This window comes from Microcebus murinus, chromosome X (genome assembly GCF_040939455.1).
Source record: "Microcebus murinus isolate Inina chromosome X, M.murinus_Inina_mat1.0, whole genome shotgun sequence".
Lineage (NCBI taxonomy): Eukaryota > Metazoa > Chordata > Mammalia > Primates > Cheirogaleidae > Microcebus > Microcebus murinus.
The window spans coordinates 31,763,190-31,788,985 of record NC_134136.1 but is presented as its reverse complement, the minus strand read 5'-3'; the positions used below and the strand labels follow the sequence as shown (position 1 = coordinate 31,788,985).

The 25,796-nt window shown below is 40.6% G+C and overlaps 1 long non-coding RNA gene and 2 pseudogenes across 1 annotated transcript in view; 1 reads left to right on the top strand and 2 right to left on the bottom strand.

Annotated features, from left to right (window-relative positions):
* LOC142865893 (uncharacterized) overlaps positions 1–12,567 on the bottom strand; it is a 67,756-nt gene extending 55,189 nt beyond the window's left edge. Inside the window, exon 1 of the long non-coding RNA XR_012915987.1 lies at positions 11,231–12,567. This is a non-coding gene — a long non-coding RNA (uncharacterized LOC142865893). The remainder of the gene's footprint in view (positions 1–11,230) is intronic.
* A 5,197-nt stretch (positions 12,568–17,764) lies between these two features.
* Positions 17,765–18,118, top strand: LOC109730223 (small nuclear ribonucleoprotein Sm D2 pseudogene; annotated as a pseudogene).
* Positions 18,119–22,946: 4,828 nt separating this feature from the next.
* Positions 22,947–23,410, bottom strand: LOC142865789 (small ribosomal subunit protein eS26 pseudogene; annotated as a pseudogene).
* Between the last annotated feature and the right edge of the window lie 2,386 nt (positions 23,411–25,796).

The window sequence follows — 25,796 nt, the reverse complement described above, 5'->3', positions numbered from 1 at the left end:
AAAATAGTGAGAGGAAACAAAAATATACACATGCATTCCATGTATTACACTTGAAATAGAAAGTCAGTTCAAGTGCTAAATTAGATGCATTCCTAAACTTACTATAACAGAAGGGCCTGAAAAAGGGCAAAATATATGCAAGTTGTCTCTTTACCCTCCCCCCGACTCTTTAGGGAATTAAAACCTGCAATGGTTTTTTGTTTTTTCTTTTAGACAGAGTCTTGCTCTGTTGCCTAGGCTAGAGTGCTGTGGTGTCAGCCTAGCTCACAGCAACCTCAAACTCCTGGGCTCAAGCAATCCTTCTGGCTCAGCCTCCTGGGTAGCTGGGACTATAGGCACACAACACCATGCCTGGCCAATTTTTTCTATTTTTAGTTGTTTGGCTAATTTCTTTCTATTTTTAGCAGAGACGGGGTCTTGCTCTTGTTCAGGCTGGTCTCGAACTCCTGAGCTCAAGTAATCCTCCTGCCTTGGCCTTCCAAAGTGCTAGGATTACAGGCATGAGCCACCGCACCTGGCCCATGGGCAATGGTTTTTTTTTTTTTTAAGATGAGAGTCTACCATCCTCCTCATCTGCAGGTAAATTGATAAACTCTTTCCTTTTACTCAAGCCATTTGTCCTTGTTTAGCCACAGAGACAAGTAAGTTTTGGTAACACTACCGAGGAATGTGGGCAGTAGTCTGGACATATTAAAACTAACTCCCTGAAATCACTTTCTTCTTTCACCAGCATGGCCCAGATTAGGTTCCTGATATACAGGCATAGATGAATGTGAATTAAAGACAGAAAATTAGGCTTGAACAAATGAGAAGATGTTTCATATTCAGGATACACTGAGACATTGTTTTGGGTGAGCTGGCACCTGGGGAACTCTAACATTGAACACATTAGGGAAAAAAGGGTGTGACAATAGCGGGCAGAATATGTTACTGCTTCCTAGAGTATAGGGAGAGAAATGAGTGTGTCTGTTTCAGTAAGTCTAGAAGAGAACACACACAACAAGGAGGCATATATGGCAGTCCCACTGTTGAGAGTGAGTATGTATTTGTTCTCCTCATGTTTCTTCTTTCCTCCTTTTCCCAACAGGTAGGCAGCCACACATCTATAGATAAAACATGCTACAAAACAATGGCATGTATCATTTGGGGATATATACATATGCAATAAAACTGTAAAGAAAGGTTAAGAATGAAAAACTCAAGCTTTGCATAGTGGTTACCTCCGGGGAAGAAGGAAGCTAATGCACTCAGAGGGGCTTCAAAGTGAGTTTCAACTGCATATGTAATGTTTTATTTCTTAATATGAGTATATAGAAGTATATTACATTATTTTCCATAACATTTTGCATGTCTAAACTATTTTATAACAAGCACTGTCTCTATGAGATTTAATTGATTTTTAAAAATGATCCATGCTGGCCGGGCATGGTGGCTCATGGCTGTAATCCTAGCACTCTGGGAGGCCGAGGCAGGTGGATTGCTCAAGGTCAGGAGTTCGAAACCAGCCTGAGCAAGAGTGAGACTCCGTCTCTACTATAAATAGAAAGAAACTAATTGGCCAACTAATATAGAGAGAAAAAATTAGCCGGGCATGGTGGCACATGCCTGTAGTCCCAGCTACTTGGGAGGTTGAGGCAGAAGGATCGCTTGAGCCCAGGAGTTGGAGGTTGCTGTGAGCTAGGCTGACGCCACAGCACTCACTCTAGCTTGGGCAACAAAGTGAGACTCTGTCTAAAAAAAAAAAAAAAAAAAAAAAAGATCCATGCTAATTGAGAAAATGTAGAAAATATAGTGTTTTATATTCTTTTATGAGATGGTCAGTCAGGCGCAGCCACAGAGGGGATATAGGAATGTTACAGCAAATGTTACAGCAGGTGATCTCAAGGACAAACTGAGTGGTACACAATGAGTCAGAGAATCAAAGAATCAAAGTTTACTCATTGGGCAGGCTCAGAGGGGCCTCACCACCAAATTCAGAGCACCATCTACCTGATTTTTTTATTAAGTTGGGGTGGTCTGAGGGGTAGGGTATCAGCTTAGGCCAGTTGATGTGTCAGGTAATAGGTTAATATTATGTTGATACACCAGGCAATAGATTTAGTGTTATGTTGATGCCAGGCAATAGACTAGTTGATGGGCCAGGTGACAGGTTAGTGTTATGCTGATGTGGGTCTTCCGAGAGTGGTGGGGGTCTCAGTGCCTGATGAGCCAAGTAATAGATGGGGGTTTCCCTTATCAGGAGAGGCTCAAGAAAAAATATAATTTATTATACTCATAGGTCCTAGAGACAGGAGGCACAGCATACTATGCATGGCCACATAGAAAAGGCGTAAAAGTGGTCAGGAGGCACAAATAGGAGTAGGGTAGAGGGTATATGTGTCCGGGAGAGGTTTAGGCTACTGACTTTATTGGAGTTTCCTTAGGGAAAGGCAAGGCTGGGCAAGGTGCAGGGCAAGGTGAACAGATAAGGATTGGCTAGTTTAAATAATTTCGGAGAGCTCTACACTACAGGGATGGTCCCCAGTAGCCTGATACCTGGCCCTGGGATGATTAAGGCAGAGGGATATAGCCTCCTTGGGTGCAGGGGCTAGATACAGGAGGTATGGCTCTGTATTGATTAGCTTGCATATTAAAGGCATGCTCCTGGCAGGGCCCTTTGCTATCTCTAAGAATTGGCTAGCCCCTAGAGGGGCAGTCTCTCCGCAGCCAGAAAGGTTTTAAGATGTCAAAACATCATAATATACAGAAAATTAAAAAATATTTATAATGCACATAATCAAGTCCAAAAATGAATAAATAAATAATAAGCAACCCTACTTCTCAGTACTTTAAACAATGTATCATGTGTGTGCCTTCCTTTCATTATATTCTTCTATACAGGCATCCATAATATATACTCATTGCATAGGGGTCTCATACATCTAGACACTCAACATTTGCCAGACAGCATGAAATCAGTTATTAAATGATCTCAAGATTATACTAAACTATCTGACTTCCAAGTCCCCATCCCTAACCATTGGGATCTATAATCTCTTTTTTTTGTGCAACGGCTTAGGCCAGCTCAGGGGAGATGACTCCTTAAGATGCTGAAGACATCCTGATTTCAGTCTGTTGTACAGAAGACCTTTAAGTGCCATTATTCTATACTGTCCTCTCTCCCTTTTTTTGTACTATCAAAATGTAAAGTGAAGAAAGAAAATAAGAGGCCAGGCGCGGTGGCTCACGCCTGTAATCCTAGCTCTCTGGGAGGCCGAGGCGGGCGGATTGCTCGAGGTCGGGAGTTCAAAACCAGCCTGAGCAAGAGCGAGACCTCGTCTCTACTATAAATAGAAAGAAACTAATTGGCCAACTAATATATATAAAAAAAATTAGCCGGGCATGGTGGCGCATGCCTGTAGTCCCAGCTACTTGGGAGGCTGAGACAGAAGGATCGCTTGAGCCCAGGAGTCTGAGGTTGCTGTGAGCTAGGCTGACGCCACGGCACTCACTCTAGCCTGGGCAACAAAGTGAGACTCTGTCTCAAAAAAAAAAAAAAAAAAGAAAGAAAATAAGAAAGCAAATCAAAAAAAAGTAAACACGGGATGATTACTTCCTCTTGCTCACCATTCGCAGGTATCTCATCCTTCAAAGACATGGCACCAAGGCTTATCCATCATACACAGATACATATATGTTTATTTTCTACTTCTTCAAATCCAAATGATCTCTATATGAGATGTTCATATTTAAGTTACCTCATTTGTGGGAGGGAGATCACGAGAAAGGTCATTACATATATTTGCTGATGTATGAAACTTTCTATAGGTTTTTTTCATGTTCTTCTCATAACAGCTCTGTGGGGTAAGTATCAATATGCCCATTATACAAATGTCCAAGCAGGGAATATCACTACTCTAGTGTCACATGCAGCTGCTTAGCAGCAGGAATGGGGTTCTATATATTATACATACAGGTATACAAATATATACATATAGATAGGTATGTAAAAAGAAAATCAAAGCCTCAGGGCCACACCTCCCAACTCCTTAGACAAAAGAGAAGGTAAAAGCCCCAGACACCTGTGAAGAATTGGTTCCACAAGTCATTCATTAAGGAAATTCCTAGCTAACTTCCCATAAAGAAGGACATGTAAATTGTACCTATGTCTAACACCTAAAACTAAAGTTTATTTGATTCCACACGAATAAAGAATTACAAGTTTATCTTACAGGTAACAGAACTGGAGACAAAACAGAATCAGACATTCTTCTACCTACGGGGACATCTATAATTGATGTTTTCTTCACTCCCTATTCTCCTTCTAACATTCCCCTTATTTTATGTAAAATGTAAATTTCTTGGGCCTCACAAGAATGTAGCCAATGTTAGGGACCGACCTTCCACAGCCCCACCGGACAGAAAAGCAGAGACATCGAGGATGCAATCACACAAGAGGAGGTTTATTTTCTGGCTAGCCAGGGTCTAAGCCCCAGAGCACCAACGCAGTGGCCACTCTCGCAGGCAAGGACCCCGACCGGAACAACGGCATGCCTTTTATCCCCATGGTGCACAAGCTGCGCACAACCTGACTACGCGTGGATCATGTGTTGACCTTTAAAATGACTGGTTGCCCACTATTGCCTTTTGAAATAATTGGCGGGTTGGTTGCCCTCTATTGCCTGATGGGCCAGTTGCCCGTGCTTCAATGACCTCATCCCATAATTCCCCCTACAGTGGTGTAGCAAGCAAGCAATGACCAGAAGCAAAAGTTTGCGGTTAGCTCATTGCCCCACCCAAGTAAATTCCCGACAATTGGAAAAATTCCTCTGCCCTTCCTCTGTCCTACAAATTCCTCTGCCCTTCCTCTGTCCTACAAATTCCTCTGCCCTTCCTCTGCTCTACAGCCACTGTGCCTAGTAAGACCCCCAACCCCCTTTTCCTTCTCTCTGTATGCTTTTAAAATGCTGAAGGTTCCAACTTCAGAAAAACAGCCACAGCTTGTCTGTGGTTAGTGTTTTTCCTGGGTGCATCCTCAAAATCTTGGCTTAAAAAAACCTCCATGATTGAGGTTTTTGCCTCAGTCATTTACTTGGGTTGACACGTACATACATATGAAATATATAAAACATGTTCACATACACGTATTTGTTTGTAAAACTGTAATCAAACTTGCCTTTTCCACCTAGCATAATAGTTCAGAATATTATTTTGTATTTCTATATTTTTAAATTAATATTAACATATTTTTAAAAGTTTAGTGGGTATATACATTGCTTATTATATGAATTATATGTTGATATCATATGTTCATTTCTCTTTTCATTATTAAGATTTTTTTCCACACCAAGGATATTAAGTAGGGTAGTTATGAAAGTAGCATAAATGTGACCTTTAGAAAAAATAATAACAGTTCTAAACATCAAATTAAAAGAGTAAATAAAACCAACAACCTAGTGAAACACCTACTGAAATTATATATATGATAATTATCTTATGAATGGAAAAGAACCCAAATTCTGTAAAACAATTTAAAGAGGTTTATTCTGAGCCAATTATGAGTGACCATGGCCCAGAGCCATGCCCAAGAAACCTTGAGCACGTGGTCTAATCATGGATGGGTTACTGTTTGGTTGTATACATTTCAGCGAGACAGGAATTACACATAAAATCATAAATTAACACATGGAAGGCACATATTGGTTTGGCCATAAAAGGCAGGATATTTCAAAGCAGGGAATAACAGGTTATATACGGGTTTAAAGAGTCTTTGATTTGTTATTTGTTAAAGAAATGAAGCTTTGTCTGAAGGCTTAGAATGTTTTCAGTTAAGATAAGGAAGTCTGCTAATCAGATAAAAGTCACCAGACATAGACTCACTAGATCTGTTGAGTAAACTGAGGACCTTCAAGTATGGCTTTGTCTTACATTGGCTTAGCCCTGTTAATGAGTTACAAACAGTATCTCCAACAAGAGAGGAGAACATGATGAAGCATTTCTGACCTCCCTTCTCATGGCCAGCAACTCAGCTTTAGGGTATTACTGGGGTCTCCTTGGCCAAGAGGGAGTTCACTCAGTCAGCTGGGGGACTTAAGGTTTTATTTTAGTCCACAATATACATAATTATATATATATATATATGTTGCATGTATAAACAATACAGCAGAACTGAGGCCAACATTCAAAATCTGTACGGAACACAAAACTAGACTTGAACAGAAAACCATGATATCCTTCAGTAAGGAGACTCAATTTTATAGAGATGCCAATTTCCCCAAGTTAATTTATTAATTTAATGTAATCTAAACTAAATACCATTAGTTTTTTAATGATTTACACAAGTTGACCATCAAACTTACCTGGCAGAATAAACAGCAAGACTAGTAAGATTAAAAAAAGAGTCAAGATGGGGTGGCAGCTGGTCCCACTAGACACTAAAGTGTATAATAAAGTATGCATAATGTAAGAGTGTGGTACTGGCCCAACAATTGACAGAATGACTAATGAAACAGTATAGAAAATACTCACATAAACCCAATTATTTAAAAATGTAGAATATGAGTAAAGCAGCATTTAGGATCAGTGGAAATACGATGGACAATTTAAGAAGTGGTATTCTGATAAAAAACCAAATGGTATAAAAGGCAAAAAAGAATCTATTTCTCTATCTTATATCAGGATAAATTCCAAAGGATACAAATTTAAATGTAAAACATGGGCTGGGCATGGGTGGCTCACGCCTATAATCCTAGCACTCTGGGAGGCTGAGGCGAGAGGATCCCTCGGGGTTAGGAGTTCAAGACCAGCCTGAGCAAGAATGAGACTCCATCTCTACTTAAAAAATAGAAAGAAATTAGCTGGACAACTAAAAAAAAAAAAAAAAATATATATATATATATATATATATAAATTAGCTGGGCATGGTGGCGCATGCTTGTAGTCCCAGCTACTCAGGAGGCTGAAGCAGTAGGATTGCTGGAGCCCAGCAGTTTGAGGTTGCTGTGAGCTAGGATACCACGGCACTTTAGCCCGGGCAACAGAGTAAGACTCTGTCTCAAAAAAATAAATAAATTGTCAATGGGAAAATGCCAAACTCTGAAAAATAATTTTAAAGAGATTTATTCTGAGCCAAATTTGAGGACCATGACCTGGAGCCACTGCCAGGAGGCCTTGGGCAAGTGGACTTGTGGCTGGGTTACAGTTTGGTTTTTATACATATCAGAGACAAGGGTTCCAGGTAAAGCCATCAATCAATACGTGGGAGGCATACATTGGTTTGGCCCAAAATGGAGGGCCATCTGGAAGTGGGGAGCTTACAGGTTATAGGTAGGTTTAAAGATTCTTCAGATTGTAATTGGCTAAAGACATGAAGCTTTGTCTAAAGACTTGGAATGTTTTAACATAAACTGTTTACCAGAGATAAGCCACCATTTGTTGTATAAATTGAGGACCTGCAGGTTTGTCTTGCATACCCTTAGGCTTGTTAATGGGTTACAAAGGAAGTCTCTAAGAGCGGAAGAGAGCATGATAAGGCATGTCTGACCTCCCTCCTCCTGGCAGGCAACTTTGCCCTAGGATATTCCTTTGGCCATGAGGGGGTCCATGGGGGGGGGGGGTGAGCATTTTTAGTTCACAAAATAAAATAAATGTAAAACATGAATCCATACAATATTAGAAGAAAGCATGGATGAATTCCTCTATAATGTGAAAGTGAAGGAAACTTTCCTAACTATGACTCAAAATCCAGAAGCATTAAGGAAAAAAGATTGAGAAATTTAACAGCTTTAAAATAACAACAGAAACAATACTGGATGGCAAAAAACATGCTAGCCAATTAAAAGACACTTAAAAATATTCCCAACAAATATTTCTAAAAAAGTATTGTCCATTTTATATATAAAAGCTTATAAATATATAGCCATTTAAAAAACCTATTAAAGGCCGGGCGCAGTGGCTCACACCTGTAATCCTAGCACTCTGGGAGGCCAAGGCAGGCGGATTGCTCGAGGTTGGGAGTTCGAAACCATCCTGAGCGAGACCCCGTCTCCACTAAAAATAGAAAGAAATTAATTGACCAACTAAAAATATATATACAAAAAATTAGCCGGGCATGGTGGTGCATGCCTGTAGTTCCAGCTACTTGGGAGGCTGAGGCAGGAGGATCGCTTGAGCCCAGGAGTTTGAGGTTGCTGTAAGCTAGGCTGACGCCACGGCACTCACTCTAGCCAGGGCAACAAAAGTGAGACTCTGTCTCAAAAAAAAAAAAATAAATAAAAATTAAAAACCTATTAAAGACTTATAAGAAACATAAAAAGTTAACAAAAAATGAAAAGAGGCTAAAACTTGCTTTTAGTAAGAGAGATACAATTAAAGCTGTACTAAGATACTATTTCTCACCTATTATATTGTCAAATATTCAAAGGTTTGTCAACATACGTAGTTGGTAAGGAAATGAAAAAAATGTGCTTTTATAAATTGTTCACAAGGATGCAAAATGGCATGTTTAAAGTAGTAGGCTTGGCCAGGCATGGTGGCTCACACCTGTAATCCCTGCTACTCGGGAGGCTGAGGCAAAAGGATTGCTTGAGCCCAGGAGTTTGAGGTTGCTGTGAGCGAGGCTGACACCATGGCACTCTAGCCTGAGCAACAGAGTGAGACTCTGTCACACACACACAAAAAAAGAATATATAGATGAAAACCAAATGGAACTTCAGAACCAAAACATACAACTGAAATAAAAACTCAATAAATGAATACAACAGGATAATGTAGAGAAAAGAGAAGAAAATCAGAGAACTTGAAGATAGGACAACAGAAATTACCCAATTTGAACAACAGAGAAGATACACTAAAAAAAAATAGAACAAAGCCTCAAAGACCTGAGAAACAACAATAAATGATACAATAATCATGTCATTTCTTTTTGTTGTTGTTATTAAGAGACAGGGTCTTGCTTTGTCACCCAGGCTGGAGTGCAGTAGCCTGATCATAGCTCACTGCAACCTTAAACTCCTGGACTAAAGCAATCCTCCTACCTCAGCTTCCCAAGTAGCTGGGACTACTGGTGCATGCCACCATGCCTGGCTAATTTTTTTATTTTTTTACTTTCATAGAGACAGGGTCTTGCTATGTTATCTGGGCTGGTTTCGAACTCCTAGTCTCAAGTGATCTTCCTGTCTTGGCCTCTCAAAGTGCTGGGATTATAGGCACCAGCCACCACACCCCGCCTATTTATATCATTTTTGTCTTGGAAAGAGAAGAGAAAGAATGCATGGGTTAAAAGGTATTTGAAAAATAATGGCTAATGCCCTTCAAACTTGGCAAAAGACATAAAGCTACAGGCTCAAGAAGATGAACAAACCCCCAAAAAATTATCCCAAAGAAATCTATGAAAAGACACATCATGATCAAACTTTAGAAAACTAAACACAAAGAAAAAATATTGAAATCAGGGAGCGAGAAAGAATGTATTTCCGGCTGGGCATGGTGGCTCACGCCTGTAATCCTAGCACTCTGGGAGGCCGAGGCAGGCAGATCGCTCAGGGTCAGGAGTTCAAAACCAGCCTGAGCAAGAGCGAGACCCTGTCTCTACTATAAATAGAAAGAAATTAATTGGCCAACTAAAATATATATATAGAAAAAATTATCTGGGCATGGTGGCACATACCTGTAGTCCCAGCTACTCAGGAGACTAGGTAGAAGTATTGCTTGAGCCCAGGAGTTTGAGGTTGCTGTGAGGCCACGGCACTCTAGCCCGAGCAACAGAGTGAGACTCTGTCTCAAAAAAAAAAAAAGAATGTATTACCTATAGTAGAAAATCATGTTTCTCATCAGAAACCATGAAGAACAGGAGGGAGTGGCACATGATTTTTCCCGTGCTTAAAGAAAAGAACTGTCAACCTCAAATAATATATCTGAATAAATTATCCTTCACAAATGAAGGGAAATACAAAGATATTCTCAGATGAAGGAAGAAGAATTTTTCAACAGCAGATGTACCCTAAAAGAATGGGTTTAGCCAGAAAGAAATTGATAAAAGAAGTGTTCTTGGAACATAAGGGAAAAATATGGGTAAGTATAATAGCTTTTCCTTCTCCAACTGAGATTTCTAAATTTTGTTTGATGGTTGAAGCAAAAAGTATAACACTACCTGATTGATTCTCAATATATGTAGAAGAAATATTGAAGACTATATTACTACAAGTGACTGACAGTAAAGAGACTTCATTGGCCATCGCATTGGAAAGAGCTGAGCATACAGGCACTTGCCAGTGTTCAGAGTACCTATTACCCAAGAATATATGAAACAATAAATGAGGCCAGGCGCGGTGGCTCACGCCTATAATCCTAGCACTCTGGGAGGCTGAGGTGGGTGGATCGCTCAGGGTCAGGAGTTTGAAACCAGCCTGAGCAAGAGCGAGACCCCATCTCTCCTAAAAATAGAAAGAAATGATCTGGACAACTAAAAATATATAGACAAAATTAGCCAGGCATGGTGGCACATGCCTGTAGTCCTAGCTACTTGGGAGGCTGAGGCTGAGGCAGAAGGATTGAGTTGAGGTTGCTGTGAGCTAGGCTGACGCCACAGCACTCTAGTCCAGGCAATAGAGCAAGACTCTGTCTCAAAAAAAAATAAAAATAAAAAATAGAAAGAAATTCTACTACTAAAGAAATATTCTACTAAAGATAGAAAGAAATTAATTGGCCAACTAAAAATATATAGAAAAAATTAGCCGGGCATGGTGGTGCATGCCTATAATCCCAGCTACTCGGGAGGCTGAGGCAGGAGGATTGCTTGAGCCCAGGAGTTTGAGGTTGCTATGAGCTAGGCTGATGCCACAGCACTCCAGCCCAGGCAACAGAGAGAGACTCTGTCTAAAAAAAATAAATGAATGAATGAATAAATGAATGAGAGATATTCTAGGATGGAGTACACATTTTCCCCATATCCTAAATTGACAGGCTTGAACATCACTCCCTTCAACACTTGGTTACTTTGGCCTTAATCTCTTCTCATCCCGTAAGAAATATCTCTATTGGAAAGCAACACTTTCCAGATGTTCCAAACTGTGCTAACATTACTAATTATAGTTTTTCAGATCTATGCTCTGGGTATTAAATGCTCCTGCTCACAGGTCAAAGGACCCAGGGCAGCCCCAGGCATCATCCCATGCATCTTCATTACTGTTAACCTTCACTGAGTTGGCAGACAGTTGATTTAGAGACAAAGAAAGGAGGATTATGGGCTTACCTGGTAAATCACTGAAGGTATCCACAAAAGATCCAAAGTGACAGGGCCAATTGCGTATGAAGGAATGCGGGCAGGTAACATGTTAGGCTGAAATCCAGAAACCAACCATTACATCTCAGGTGAAGTCCTGTGCAGAGATGCTGCAAAACACAGTTAAACAGGTCAGAAAGTGTAGACAATAGAAAAGTGCATGTTTGAATAAAATATGGTTAGCCCATGAATCTGCAACAGCACAGAGATGTCCAACCATAAGGGGGTGTTTGGTCAACAAATGGAGCTCTGTTGGATAGGATTATACCTTTAACTCTGCAGAAATAACTTCAAAAAAGTAACAGATAAAAGACAGTGAAGGTGAGTGTTAAACTGTGCCTAAACTTGTCAGAGTGCTGTTGAGTTGTGACACAACTCACTGAGCTGAAGAAAGGAGCTGAGGCAACAAAGAAGAAGCCTCCTGAAAAAAAATCTCTGGAAAGATACACAAAGGAGACAAATGAGAATGTAGAGTGTTACCTTGTGTTGAGAATATTACCCTGTGGAGAGAGCGTTCTGGTTAAGAATGTGACTCCAGGAGGAAGGCAGAAACCTAGTGGCAGATGGGAGTCCATGGGACCTGGGGTGAGACAGAAACTAAAGCACATGTATCATTTCCAGACAGTGTGAGGGCTCAATTACTGGTAAATCCTTCCCCTTGACGTCTGCATCCCACTTTAATGAAGGTGTAGGGAACTGATGTCATCTATTTCACTACTGTCAGTGCTCCTGGTTCCTCCCTGCCCCTATGGCCAGAGAGACGCACGCAGGGCACTTCCCTTTTCACCAAATTTGTACAATTTGAGGATGTCAAAGTGACATGCAGCATCCCATTGAAGCTAATGTGTCCCTCCCCAATCAGTCCCAAATCTGGATGGCCTCAGACCCCTGTAGTGTCTGTCCAGTCAGTTGTCTCAGAGCCCTGTGTGCTCCCCCAGGAAGCCCCCACTCTTCACTCCATGCAGACTGGACTCCCTGTCCTCTTGCTTTCATCCAGCAGCCCCCCAAGTCCTTCCCCAGGCCCAGCTCCTCTCTGAGGAGTCTCTGATGATTCCAGTGATGTCTTCCTCCTCTTATATAGAAAGGTGGCTCTACAGAGGTCACCATAACTTCTACAAGGACCTGGAGCTTGCTCAATGATTACCATGACCTCTCCAGCCCCTAGGCCACTGGAGGTGTGAAGATTGACGGATGCTCAGTGAACAACTGAATGATGGTGCAGGTCAAGGCAGGGAGAGGAACTCGCCCTGGAGGGCTCAGGCCCAGGGACCTATAGGAAGAGCTCCTGACTCTTGCTCCAGGGTCCCACCTGAAGACCCACAGTCTTGGAGCTCCAAGAAGGTCCCACAACCTGAGGTCATGTGTACACCTGATGGGAACTCAGAGGGCCCCAACAGAGTACAGGAAAAGCACAATTATTGGCTGGGCAAAGTGGCTCATGCCTGTAATCCCAGCAATTTGGGAGGCTGAGGCAGAAGGATCACTTGAGACCAGGAGTTTGAGATCAGCCTGGACAACATAACAAGACCCCATATCTCTGAAAATAAAACAAAACAAAACAAAAAAACAACCCTAATCTAAGAACTTAAAAAAAAAAGGAAAGAAAAGCACAATTATTCAATGGAAAAAGAGTCAGGATTTTCCCCATCCAAACTGCACTGCATAGCCCAGAGATGGCACTGCATTTCCTACATAATATAGATGAGTGTGTGGGTGTTTCCCTCCTTCTTACATTCCCAAATATTCACTAAGTTATAGTGATGTTATCAAGATTAAGAAATAATATTCCTGTTAAATATCAGAAAAGTTGGGATGGTGCTACAGACTAAAGGATATTAGCATGTACAAACTATTATATGAAGGGTGTTTTATAGTAAAACTTATTTAATCCTAACAACTCCATTCAAGACCAATTATTATCCCATTACTCAGATAAGGGAACTGAAGTTAAGTCAAGTAACATGACCGAGAGAAACAGTCTTATAAATCATTGTTCCAGAACTCAAAGCCTGGAATTACAGAAAAGACTGCTTTCCCCACCCTCTGTCCTATAAGTTGACATTTGAAATGCCTTAAAGCGTTATTATTTAGTTGTTCTTTTTAAAATAATGTGCTGAAGTACTTTTTAAATTCTAAAAACCATTACAAAGTGCAAAATGCCATCTGTATAGCAAAAATTAAAAATTAAAAGGCATGTGAAAAGTTGGGAAAATTTATAACTTATATTCAGATATAGGATTTATATGTTCTATGTATAAAATACTCTTAGTCACAAACTTCTCCCACCCCTTAGGCCAAAAAATTAAAATATTAAAAAAAAAAATACTCTTAAACAATAGAGATGACTCATTGATATCAAGGGAGAACGTACCTATAAAACAATATAAATTCCCAGTACTTAAAATATGCTAAACAAACTAAATAAAATGAAAATGAATCATATTATGTAAAACAGAGAAGTTATAAAATATAATATAGGACATGACTGCATTCTGTAAAAGAATATAGGTCAACATGAATGTATAGGTATGTATGTGATTATAAGAGAAAAATTCTGGGAAATGGATCCATGTAAATTAACAGAGACTACCTTTGTATTATGATGGCCAAAAAGGCAGGGGAGAAGGGAGAGAGAGAATAATTTCCAAATATATATTTTTATATTGTTTCATACTTGTTAAATAATGAAAAGTAATAACTGGTAATCCAACAAGGTTAATATAAATTTTTGCAAAACAGGAAAATCTGTAAACCAAGCTACAACATGATAGTGTAGAAATATACTGACTTAGAAATATGTATATATATTGCTCATAAAAACAACACATTAAAAACCTTTTTTGAGCTGGGCGCGGTGGCTCACGCCTGTAATCCTAGCACTTTGGGAGGCTGAGGCGGGCAGATTGCTCGAGGTCAGGAGTTCGAAACCAGCCTGAGCAAGAGCGAGACCCCGTCTCTACTATAAATAGAAAGAAATTAATTGGCCAACTAATATATATAGAAAAAAAAAATTGGCCGGGCATGGTGGCGCATGCCTGTAGTCCCAGCTACTCAGGAGGCTGAGGCAGGAGGATTGCTTGAGCCCAGGAGTTTGAGGTTGCTGTGAGCTAGGCTGATGCCATGGCACTCACTCTAGCTTGGGCAACAAAGCGAGACTCTGTCTCAAAAAAAAACCAAAAAAAAAACCCCTTTTTTGATAATAATTCAATGTATGCATGTTGGTTTGAGATAGAGGACACTTTCATTTTAAATTTGCGTTTCTGCAGGATTTAAAATATGGAAGTTTTATTGAATAAAAGTGTAGAAATATAAAATAATTTTGAACTGATTACAAATATGCTCATATAGTCATTGCTTTGTTAATGTATTCGCAGTATACATTTTATGGGTAAAAAAGCAGATCAAAATTTATTTGCCAGTATTTCTGTATGTGTCTGTGTGTTTCTCTGACTCAACCTTCTTTACAATTATTCACACACCAACTCATGCAGCTTTCTGTTTGGTTCACATAGAGGCTGAACTTCCAGTCCTAGGGTTTGAAGGCCCAAGGATGGGCATAAATATAGAAGAATCTCTCCCAGTATGAGGAATATTCCAGAAAGCTTTGTTCTATATAATGAAATCCATGTACTTTTACTCTCTCTCCCTTAAATCCCTTACCACTTGCCAAGCCCTCTGTTTGAGAGAGCTGGTGCTCCTGCTAACTCTGAGCACCAGGTGGCATCATTCTCCATTTTCTACAGTTATTTTTTCCCAATGAAAAGACATACTTTTAATAAACAGAAACAAAATATTTTGTTCAAAGTAGATTATGAAACAATATGTGAACTGTAATCCCAACTCTCCTTGAAAAATGCATGTGTATCAAAAGACTTAGAAGACATATATTTAGTTTCCTTTCCTGCTGTCTTCTGCATCTACATCTCAGTAACCTATTAATGTGCATTGGCTATCTACTGTGTAGCAGGTACTATAAGGCCAATTCTATATCTGCATCCCATACGCTCCCTCTCTTGATATCTTGACCTGTATATCTTGAAACGTCCACAGAGAACAAGACAAATGTCAGTGGGGTGGTGAGGTATGACATCAAACAGATGCCACTCCAAGCCAGTTTAGTTCCAGCTTCCCCCTGAGTCTTGGAAATCCAACAAAGAAACAAGAAATGGTGTGATTGAGTGGAGAGAAGTTGCAACCTTAGAAAACTGAGGCAACTTGTAAAGCAAACATTTGTCCTCTTGCATAGTGCTAACAGCTAGTACCTTTTCTTGACATGAAGGATGAGGCAAACTTTGTATGGTTTCAGTCTTTGCTCTTCTCACAGGTAGGACCTAGAGGTTTTACGTTCTCCATTATTCTTCCATTAGTTCAGAGTCATAGATTTCAGAACTGGTTTTGTGTCTGTCTTATCCCTAGGAGAGTGGTCCTTCCCATTTAGGTAGGTAAAAATTCTATCTGTGATGACATGGAGTTGCTGCTTCATGTAAGGCTTCCTCTCCTAGTTAAGGGGTTCTGCCCATGCCTGGCTTCTTCTTGTCCTTCAGGACTCACTTCAAATGTCACTTCCTAAGAAAGAGCTTCACGGACAGCCCCATCTATAATAATCCCTATCCTTGTCATTTTCTACTATATTTACATATCTATTTTCTTCAAAGCCCTCATCCCTATATGAAATCACCCTGCTTATTGATTTGTTTACCTGCTTCTTGCCAGTTTTCCCAGATTAGAATGAAAGCTCCATGGACCCTGGCTGTTTCATTCCCTATGTTGTATCCTCAGTTCCTAGTTCAGTGCCTCACATATAAATCACTGTATGAATATCACTTACATGAGGAATTGTTACCTATTTTATACACTGGGGCAGACAAATATTTAAAGCTGAATGGCAGGAAAAATTGACAACAAAATTTGATATCAGAGCATTTTAAATTTTGAGAAGTCTTTCTTGCAAATCTATAGCAATGCTTTTCAAATCTGGATAAGTATCAAAATCAATTGACAAAAGTACTCAAAATATAGACACCTCCTGCCCCACCTCCCTGGTTTAGACTTACACTTAGGATACACCCAGGAATCCGCAATTTTAATAAGAACTCCCTAATGATTTTGATGAAATGGTCCGTGGACCACACTTGGAAAAATCCTGATCTAAACAACTGATATTTGTGTAACATTCATTTAATGTCTACCATACAGAGTTCTGGAATATTTGGAGTATCTCCATTAATGTAATTACTTCAAAGTGTACTGGTCTTTCCTGCCCACCTAAGACCTAAGTGATTGAGTTCCCAGATGGGATAACAATATTCCACAACATTCTTGGGTGGCCAGAAGGATTGGTTGGATTGGTTATTATCTTCCTGTTGTTTACACAAGGCTGTGTATTAAACATGACTTTTTATTCTTATGCTTTGATGTCCATGACCTTGCTGACATTGGAAGGACTGCTACTCCTAGGAATAACTAATTCCTAGACATAGAAACCACTGGGTTATGCCTGTCACATGCAAACCAACCAATCCAGAACCCACATCCCCTCCACCTCCTCTGTGTGGTTCTTATGCTCAACACCACTATTTCTCTGCCTAATCAACTCAAAGCCAGGTACTAGACAACTAGGAACAACCCCACTACCCCAAAGCCCACTGAAAATATTCAAACTAGCCAGTCCTAAGACTGGTTACCCTGCCTACCACAATAAAGAATCTTGCCTATGATTTCCCTTTTCTGCCTCCTGGCTGACTCTTCTTTTCTTTGGAAAAAAAAAAAGCAACTTGTGATGTACGAGGGACTTCCTATAAGATTATCAACAGAATCTCAGAAGAAACATTATAGATAGGAAGGGAGGGGTATAATCTATTCACTGTGAAAACTGCACAAAAGACAATGAGAAAGGAATAGTGCATGTCACTACAAATAACAAAACACAAGGGAAGGCCGGGCATGGTGGCTCACGCCTGTAATCCTAGCACTCTGGGAGGCTGAGGCGGGCAGATTGCTCGAGGTCAGGAGTTCAAAACCAACCTGAGCAAGAGCGAGACCCCGTCTCCACTATAAATAGAAAGAAATTAATTGGTCAACTAATATATAGAAACAATGAGCCGGGCATGGTGGCGCATGCCTATAGTCCCAGCTACTTGGGAGGCTAAGGCAGCAGGATTGCCTGAGCCCAGGAGTTTGAGGTTCCTGTGAGCTAGGCTGACGCCACGGCACTCATGCTAGCCTGGACAACAAAGGAGACTCTGTCTCAAAAAAAACAAAAAACAAACAAACAAAAAAACCCCACAAAGGAAGACAGCAAAAGAGAAACAAAATTATAAGACATACAGAGAAGAATTCAGAAAATTTCAGTAAGTCCTTCTCTATCAGTAATTACTTTAAATATAAATGGATTAAACTCCCTAATCAAAACATAAACTGCTTAAATGGATTAAAAAGAAACAATATCCGAGAAGCAGAAAAGCCACGCGGAGAAAGGAGTGACCTGAGAACACAGCCACCACTATGAGCCTCCTCAACAAACTCAAGAGTGAAATGACCCCAGAGGAGCTACAAAAGAGAGAGGAGGAATTATTTAACACTGGTCCACTCTCTGTGCTCACACAGTCGGTCAAGGACAACACTCAAGTGCTTATCAATTGCCGCAATAACAAGAAACTCCTGGGCCGTGTGAAGGCCTTTGATAGGCACTGCAACATGATGCTGGAGAATGTGAAGGAGATGTGGACTGAGGTCCCCAAGAGCGGCAAGGGGAAGAAGTCCAAGCCAGTCAACAAGGACCGCTACATCTCCAAGATGTTCCTGCACGGGGACTCAGTCATTGTTGTCCTGTGGAACCCACTTATCGCTGGCAGGTAGGGCCGCCTTCTTGCCAACAACTTGGTCCCCTGTCCTGTGAACAGGTGCTCTTTGTGATGGCAGTAATAAAGCTGTGTTTTTTTTCTAGTGATCAAAAAAAAAAAAAAAAGAAAGAAAGAAAGAAACAATATCCAACTATATGCTTTCTGTAAGAGACTCACTTTCTTTTTTTTTCCCCCTATTCCCTGTATAATTGCAGAAGAGACTCACTGCTCACTTTAAATATAAGGACATATACAGACTGAAAGTGAAAAAAGGTGAAAAAAGATATTCCATGGAAATGGTAACCAAAAGAGAGCAGGATGGCCATACTTTTATCAAAGAGACTTTAAGTCAAAAACTGTCAGAAGACAAAGAAGGTTATTATATAATAATAAAAGTGTCAGCTCTAAGAAACAATGGTGATATAGCACATCTTATATTTTCCTGGTTAGAGCTGGAACCCATACTACTAAGTGAAGTATCCCAAGAATGGAAAAACAAGCACTACATATAATCACCAGCAAACTGGTATTAACTGAGTAGCACCTAAGTGGACACATAGGTACTACAGTAATAGGGTATTGGGGAGGGAGGAGGGGGGAGGGGGGCGAGTGTATATATACATAATGAGTGACATGTGCACCATCTGAGGGATGGTCATGCTGGAAACTCAGACTTGTGGGGGGAGGGGGGAAAGGGCATTTATTGAAACCTTAAAATCTGTACCCCCATAATATGCCAAAATAAAAAAAAAAGTGTCAATTCACCAGGACGATGTGACAACTATAAATATATATGCATCTATCAGAAAAGCAACAATATATGAAGTAAATATTGGCAGAGTTAAAGGGAGAAATAGATAGCAACATAATAATAGCAGAAGATTTCGATACTCTATATTCAACAACCAGCCAGAAAATTAATAAGGAAACAGAAGAGTTGAACAACACTATAGGCCAAATGGACCTAACAGACACATACAGAATGCTTTACCCAACAACAGCAGAACACATAACCTTCTCAAGCAAACATAGAGCATTCTTAGGGATAGATCACATGTTAGACAAAACAACAAAAATACCCACAAATCTTAACAAATTTAAAAAGATTAAAATCTTACTAAGTATCTCTTCTAAGAACAATGAAGTGAAACTAGAAATCCATAGCAAGAGGAAAATTGAAAAACTCACAAATATGTGAAAATTATACAATACAATCTTGGACAACCATAGGGTCAAAGAGGTAGTCACTAGGGAAATCAGAAAAAACCTTGAGACAAATGAAAATGAAAACACAATAAACCAAACCTTATGGGATACAATAAAAGCAGTACTAAAAGGGAAGTTTATAGCATTAAACAATAAAAGAAAGATCTCAAGTCAACAAATATTGGACCTCAGTGAACTAGAAAAAGAATAAACTACAGATGAACCATTAACAATGCAGGGGTTGAGGCACCACCTCCCCATGCAGTCAAAATTCCTCATGTAGGCCGGGCGCAGTGGCTCTCACCTGTAATCCTAGCACTCTGGGAGGCTGAGGCAGGAGGATAGTTCAAGGTCAGGAGTTCGAAACCAGCCTGAGCAAGAGCAAGACCCCGTCTCTACTATAAATAGAAAGAAAATTAGCCAAATAACTAAAAATAGAAAAAATTAGCCAGGCACGGTGGCATGTGCCTGTAGTCCCAGCTACTCGGGAGGCTGAGGCAGGAGGATCACTTGAGCCCAGGAGTTGGAGGTTGCTGTGAGCTAGACTGATGCCACAGCACTCTAGCCCGGGCAACAGAGTGAGACTCTGTCTCAAAAAAAAAAAAAAAAAAAAATCCTCATGTAACTTTTGATTACCCCAGAACTTAACTACTAATAGCCTCCCAATGACTGGAAGCCTAACTGATAACATAAATAGTTGATTAACACATATTCTGTATGTTATATGTATTATACATTGTATTCCAACAATAAAGTAAGCTAGAGAAAAGAAAATGTTATTAAGAAATTCATAAGAAAAATATATTTACTATTCATTAAGTGGAAGAGCGCATCATCATAAAGGTCTTCATCCTCATTGTCTTCATGTGGAGTAGGCTGAGAAGGAGGAAAAAGAAGAGGGGTTAGTCTTACTGTCTCAAAGGTAGCAGAGGCAAGAGCGACCTTAAGATGGCTGCTCAAAAGACAAGCTGGCTGAATGGATGAGAAAATACAACCCAGTTCTCTGCTGTCTCTAGGAAACACATCTAACTCACAAGGATTCATACAGACTCAAGGTGAAGGGATGGAAAAAAATATTCCATGCAAATGGAAATCAAAAGAAAAGCAGGTGTAGCCATTCTTTTTTTTTTTTTTTTAACGTATTATGGTGGTACAAGTGTTAAGGTTACATATATTGCCCATGCCTCCCCCTTAGCCATTCTTATATCAGATAAAATTGACTTTAAATCAACAATCGTAAAGAAAGACAAAGATGGTCATTATATAATGGTAAAGGAAGCAATTCAACAAGAAGACATAACAATCCTAAATATATATGCACCTAACACAGGAGCTCCCAGATATATAAAGCAAATTCTACTACAGCTAAGCAAGGAAATAAATAGTAGAATCATAATTGCCAGAGACTTCAACACCCTACTGTCAAAGCTGGACAAATCTTCAAAGCAGAAAATACATAAAGAAACACTGTACTTAAATAGGACTCTAAAACAAATGGATATAACAGACATTTACAAAATATTCTACCCCAAAACTACTGAATGTACAGTTTTTTCACCAGCAATGGATATTCTCCAACACTGATCATATCTTAGGCCACAAAATATGTCTCAACAAATTCAAAAATATCAAAATCATACCATGTATCTTCTCAGATCACAGTGGAATAAAACTATTACAGAAATCAATCCCAACAGAAACACTCAAATTTAAACAAACTCATGGAAATTAAACAACCTGCTGCTGAATGATTATTGGGTCAATAATGAAATTCAGATGGAAATCAAAAGATTTCTTCAACTGAATGACAAAGGGGACACAAGCTATCAGAATCTATGGGGTTGAGCAAGAGCATTCCTAAGGGGAAAATTCATGGCCTTAAATGCCCACAGCAAAAAGAAAGGACTGGGCATCCTGGCTCATGCCTGTAATCCTAACACTCTGGGAGGCCGAGGCGGGAGAATCACTTGAGGTCAGGAGTTTGAGATCAGCCTAGGTAAGAGCAAGACACTGTTTCTACTAAAAATAGAAAAATTAGCTGGGTGTTGTGGTGTGTGCCTATAGTCCCAGCTTCTCAGGAAGCTGAGGCAGGAGGATCACTTGAGCCCAGGAGTTTGATCTTGCAGTGAACTATAATGACACCACTGTACTCTGCCCAGGGCAACAGAGCAAGACTGTTTCAAGAACAAAAAAGAAAGATCACAAATTAACAACCTAATATCACATCTCAAGGAACTAGAAATGGAAGAACAAACCAAATGCAAAGCCAGCAAAAAGAAATAAATAATACAGGTCAGGCCGGGCGCGGTGGCTCACGCCTGTAATCCTAGCTCTCTGGGAGGCCGAGGCGGGCGGATTGCTCAAGGTCGGGAGTTTGAAACCAGCCTGAGCAAGAGCGAGACCCCGTCTCTACTATAAATAGAAAGAAACTAATTGGCCAACTAATATATATAGAAAAAATTAGCCGGGCATGGTGGCGCATGCCTGTAGTCCCAGCTACTCGGGAGGCTGAGGCAGAAGGATCGCTTGAGCCCAGGAGTTTGAGGTTGCTGTGAGTGAGGCTGACGCCACGGCACTCACTCTAGCCTAGGCAACAAAGCGAGACTCTGTCTCAAAAAAAAAAATTAAAAAAAAAATAAAAATAAAAAAAAAAAAATAATACAGGTCAGAGCAGAACTAAATGAAATCAAAAACAAAACAACACCACAAAATATCAATGAAACAAAAAGTTAGTTCTCACCCGGTATGGTGGCTCACACCTGTAATCCTAGCACTCTGGGAGGCTGAGGCAGGAGGACTGCTTGAGATCAGGAGTTCGAAACCAGCCTGAGAAGAGCAAAACTCCGTCTCTACTAAAAATAGAAAAAATTAGCTAGGCATGGTGGTGAGCATCTGCAGTCCCAGATACTCAGGAGGCTGAGGCAGGAGATCACTTGAACGCAGGAGCCATGGCACTCTAGCCTGGGCAACAGAGCAAGAACCTGCCTCAAAAAAAAAGAGAGAAAAGTTAGTTCTTTGAAAAGATAAACAAAATTGATAGACCTCTTGCTAGATTAACCAGGAATAGAAGAGAAAGGACCCAAATATGCTCAATCAAAAATGAAAAAGGATATATTATATTTCTGTGAGGTATTGTACAAAACAATATACAAAACATCATCCATGAATATTATGAAAGTCTCTATGCCATAGAAAATCTAGAGGAAATGGACAATTTCCTGGAAACACACAACCTTGCAAGACTGAATCAGAAAGAAAGAGAACTCATGAACAGACCAATAACGAACTGCAAGATCAAAGCAGTAATAAAAAATCTTTAAAAAAATTACAAAAAGCCCTGGACCAGATGGATTCACAGCTGAATTCTACCAGACCTACAAAGAAGAGCTGGTACCCATACTACAGAAATTATTCTGTGACATTTAGAAAGAAGGAATCCTCCCCAACTCATTCTATGAAGCCAGTATCACCTTGATACCAAAGCCAGGAAAAGACAACAACAACAAAAAAAAAATCGTACAGACCAATATCCCTTATGAACATAAATGCAAAAAGCCTCAATAAAATACTAGCAAATACTTATACACTGCTGGTGGGGATGAAAAATGATATAACCACATAGGAAAACAGTTTGGCAGTTTCTTTTTTTTTTTTTTTCTTTTTTTTTTTTTTAAGTATAATCTCCATTTTATTTTTTTCCAACGGGTAGTTTTTCTTCAGTCCTTAAGGACTCAACTCCTTACATAGGCTTTGGTGGAGGTCTTGGAGCAGCACCCGCAGGTCTAAATCTGGGTGGGGGTGTTCGGTCCTTGCGGGCTTCCCGAGAACGATTCCTGACTACCTTGCTGTGAATGGCACAACTCACACAGTAATGTAGCTTCACATACAGCTTGGGAAGCACATAGGCATCGAAGACACTCGCTTCAGATACGTCCCTGACAGCTGCAGCCTCCACTGTGTTCCGAATGACAAACTTCTTTATGGCCTTGTCTTTAGGCACGCATCGGGCGCAGTTCGTGCAGCGAATAGGCTGCACATGGCCACAGCCCTTTTTGGCACGACCGTTGTTTCTTCTTTTCTTTGTCATCTTGGAAACGAGGACGCGAAAAAAGCAGTTTGGCAGTTTCTTACAATGTTTTATATCTATATGATCCAGTTACTGCACTCCTAAGTATTTACCATAGAAGAAGAAAGCATACATCCATGGAAAGACTTATATACAAATAAGCTTTATTTTATTTTATCATAGCAACTTTATTTACAAGAGCCACAAATTAGAAACTACCCAAATATCTACCAACAATTGAATGGATAAAACAAATTATAGTATACCCATATATTAGGACACTATTCAGCCATGAAAAGAATGAAATTTTGGCCGGGCACAGTGGCTCATGCCTGTAATCCTAGCACTTTGGGAGGCCAAGGTGGGAGGATCACTTGAGCCCAGCAGTTTGAATTTGCAGTGAGCTATGATAATACTACTGTATTCTAGCCTGGGCAACAGAGTGAGACCATGTCTAAAAAACAAAAAAAAAAAGGAAATTCTGATATATGCAACAATATGAATAAATTTAAAATTAAATAGGCTGAATGAAAGAAGTCAGGTCAATGAAAACAATACAATCTTCATGTTTCCATTAAAACCAAATTCTAGGCTGGGCGCAGTGGCTCACGCCTGTAATCCTAGCACTCTGGAGGCGAGACAGGTGGATTGCTCAAGGTCAGGAGTTCAAAACCAGCCTGAGCAAGAGCGAGACCCTGTCTCTACTATAAATAGAAAGAAATTAATTGGCCAACTAATATATATAGGAAAAATTAGCCAGGCATGGTGGCGCATGCCTGTAGTCCCAGCTACTCTGGAGGCTGAGGCAGCAGGATTGCCTGAGCCCAGGAGTCTGAGGTTGCTGTGAGCTAGGCTGACGCCACGGCACTCACTCTAGCCTGGGCAACAAAGCAAGACTCTGTCTCAAAAAAGCAAAACAAAACAAAACAAAAAACCAAATTCTAGGCATGAGTGGATTAATAAAATGTGGTATATGTATACCATGAAATACTACTCAACCATAACCACAATGGTGAACTCTTATATTATCGTGGGTGAAGCTGGGGCCATCCTTTGAAGTATCACAAGAATGGAAAAACAAGCACCACATGTACTCGCCATCAAATTGGTATTAACTGAGCAACACTTAGGTGCTCACATGGAAATAATATTCATCAGGTGCGGGGGAGCGGAGAGGAAGGATGGGTAAACTCACAGCTAATGGGTGCAGAGGGCACTATAAGGGGAATGGGCACGCTTGAGCTCTGGCTTGGGTGAGGCAAAGACATTATATGTAACCAAAATGTTTGTACCCCCATAATATTTTGAAATTTAAAAAAAAAAGAAAATAAACAAATAAATTGGAAATAAATAAAATTCTAGAAATTGAAAAATAATCTATAGTAATAGAAGATCAGTAATTGCCTGGAGACAGGACAGGGAGGCGGGCAATGTGAGTCTATCAGTATAGGACCAAAACTGTCATATCCTGGGAAAATAATCATAATATTATTTAACAATGTCTGGTTGTTTGGGGAAACATTGTAGGGCGGAAGAATTTGTAGGACAGAGGAAGGGCAGAGGAGTTTTTCCAATTGTCGAGAATTTACTTGGGTGGGGCAATGAGCTAACCGCAAACCTTTGCTTCTGGTCATTGCTTGCTTGCTACATCGCTGTAAGGGGAATTATGGGATGAGGTCATTAAAGCACGAGTGACTGGCCCATCAGGCAATAGAGGGCAACCAACCCGCCAATTATTTCAAAAGGCAATAGTGAGCAACCAATCACTTTAAAGGTCAACGCATGATCCATGCGTAGTTGGTGTGTGCGCGGCTTGTGCACCATAGAGATAAAAGGCATGCCGTTGTTCCGGTCGGGGTCCTTGCCTGCGAGAGTGGCCACTGCGTTGGTGCTCTGGGGCTTGGACCCTGGCTAGCCAGAAAATAAACCTCCTCTTGTGTGATTGCATCCTCAACGTCTCTGCTTTTCTGTCCGGTGGGGCTGTAAAAAGTCGGTCCCTAACATTTGGGGGCTCGTCCGGGATTTGCCTTCCCCACAGACTACCGGATAGAACTCAGGGCTGAGGGAGGAGTGTGAAAATCCACCCCGGACTAGCCGGGTGTGGTGTTGGGCAAGGGACGCAGAATCCCCTTGCAGGACCCCGAATCAGGAAACCGGCACAGGGCCTAGGCGGACGCGCTGGTGGGTCGCCGGTAGGAGCCAGGCGGAGACGTCCTCTGGCCCCGTTTAGACTCCGGAGCTGACCTTGTAGCCAAGGGCTCGGTCAGGAGGAGACCGGGGAGCAAGTCCAGACCAGGTTAGGTCCTCCAGGTGAGTATTCCCCTGCAGGGGCTGGCAGCACACAGTGTATCTCCTGCCGCCCGTGCCAGAAGTGGCTAGTGCAGGAGGGGCACGGCCGTTACCTCCGTAGGGAGTGTGAAAG